The sequence below is a fragment of the Microtus oregoni genome, unplaced genomic scaffold (assembly GCF_018167655.1).
Source record: "Microtus oregoni isolate MIOR12 unplaced genomic scaffold, Mior012 000192F_ref0000130, whole genome shotgun sequence".
Classification (NCBI taxonomy): Eukaryota; Metazoa; Chordata; class Mammalia; order Rodentia; family Cricetidae; genus Microtus; species Microtus oregoni.
In genome coordinates this window covers 420,001-422,390 of record NW_024544851.1, presented here as the reverse complement: position 1 = coordinate 422,390, position 2,390 = coordinate 420,001, and positions in this window count along the sequence as shown.

Genomic DNA, 2,390 nt, shown 5'->3' with positions numbered 1-2,390 from the left:
GGAAATGATTTTTCATATATGTGAGTGGTCTCTCCATAGCCACTCATCTTTTCTTAAACTTGAGTATAGGAATGAATGAATGAATGATCCCTCCCTCCCTCCCTCCCTCCCTCTCTCTTCATGGGAACGAGTATCTGGTCTTGCATTGAGGGCTCCCCAGTTCTCAGCATCTCCAGCCCAACCTGTCACAAGCTGATCACACATTTGCAAACTTGGGATATATTCTGCTGAATTTTTGGGATAATGAATTTCATCAACTATGGGACTAACTGTGTTCTGACAGGACACTCACAATCTCTCCTCATCACACCCACATAGTGTAACAACTTTGTGGTTCCTCCATAATGTGCTTATTTCTGTCAGGGAACTGAAAGCCAGCCAGCCGGCCAGCCAGCCAGCCAGCCAACACTATCTTTCCTTGTTTCTCAGTTTGTTCTTATATTCTGTCTCTCCCCCCCCCCCCACGTTTAAAAAATTTATTTATTTTTATCTTATGTGCATTTGTGTTTTTGCCATGGCTCTCGGGCTCCTGGATTACAGACAGCTGTGAGCTGCCATGTAGATGCTGGGAATTGAACCTAAACTATCTCTTCAGCCCGACATGGAGCATCTCTCTCTCTATAGCCCTGCCTGGAAAACTTTCAGAGTTCACTCTGCCCCCTGAGTAAAGGTGTTATGCTTCCTTTTATTGTATATTTAGTGTTTGTGTTTGTGTGTGTGTGTGTGTGTGTGTGTGTGTGAGAGAGAGAGAGAGAGAGAGAGATTCATTATGAAATAAGTCAGTCAACAACAGCAAATTTTGTATTTATTTGTTCATCCATCCACGTATTTGCTTACTTACATACTTACTCTATTTATTTATTTATTTACAGTGGACGACTTAATTCAGTAAGAATGATCAGAAGGGTAGGTAGGGTATCCTTGGGAAAAGAGTAAGATATCACGATGACTTTCCCTTCCGAGAGGGAGCTTTCTGGGTAGACGTGAAACTGCAGTTTAAAGCACCTGCTTTCCACAAGACCTTTTCCAAGGTCAGGCATTTCTTAGGTAAGCAAGGATCTCCGTCAGTTCCCTTTGAGGAACTCAACATTAACGTCTGACTGGTGCCTATTGTCAAGGCCAATGGGACACGCCTCAGCCCCTCCCTGACCTGAGGTGACCTGAGAAGCCACACCCCACCCCAGTTCACAGGCCCCTCTTAATCTATCTAACTAACTAACTGTACAGCATAAAACGTGGAATCTCTTCTCAATGAAATGCTGTTGTCAGCCATTTGAAGACTTTATTCTCATCTCAGATCAGATGATCCTGTCCAGCAGGGATGTCTTCTTTCCGTGTTTCTTCTTCTTTTGTATGTTGCAGTCAGTTCAGATGTGCTGGTATATGTCGAGAGAGAGAGAGAGAGAGAGAGAGAGAGAGAGAGAGAGAGAATTGCTTTTTATTTATTTGAAGAGTTTTAATGATTCAGCTATTTCCAGCCTTATTTACCAGCACCTTTATTATTACCAGCGAGCACCTTCCTCTGAAAACATTGGAACCCCCCCATCTGTACATGTCATGCACGTGCGTGTGTGCGTATGTATGTATGTATGTATGTATGTATGTATGTGCGAGCGCGTGTGTATCCCATCTATCTATCCCTTCATCAATTTCCATTTTAGGAGCTGCTTTGCTGACACTCACCCAGAACCAGTGACATGGAGGCCACCATTTTCTTAGCCAGTGACAGTCAGGAGACAGACAGAAAGAAAGAAAGAAAGAAAGAAAGAAAGAAAGAAAGAAAGAAAGGATGTACATTCCCAAAGAAAGAAAAAAATTAAGTAAATTGTAAAAAGTAAAAAAAAAATCAAGAAAGTAAGTAAATACATACATAAAAATAGACAAATAAAGAATGAATAAATAATAATTGAAACATTCAATAAGTAAATAAGTGAGTCATGCTAAATCAGCAGATAAACAGATATATGAAAGAAGGAAGTGAAGGAATGAATGAACAAGTAAGTAAGTAAATAGGTGGGTCATTTTTTAAAGAAGTAAGTAAATGAGATGGGCTGAACAGATAGATAACTAAGCAAGCAAAGAAATACACAAGAAGCAAGCAATCGTGAAAAAAAAATGAGACACATCCATTCAATCCATAAAAGACAAAACATGGAAATAAACATGTAAACTGGTCGACCCACCCACGTTCACTCAGCTGCCCCACCCAAAGCAGGAGGGAGGTCTCTGTCCAGCAGGGCCGTCTTCTTTCCAAGTTGCAGTCAGTCAGATCTCTGGGAAAACAGAAAAGAAAGCAATTGTTTTCTACTTGAACAGTTTTTAATATTATTCGAACGAATGAATAATCAGCTATTCAGGGGCTGGAGAGATGGCTCAGTGGTTAAGAGCAT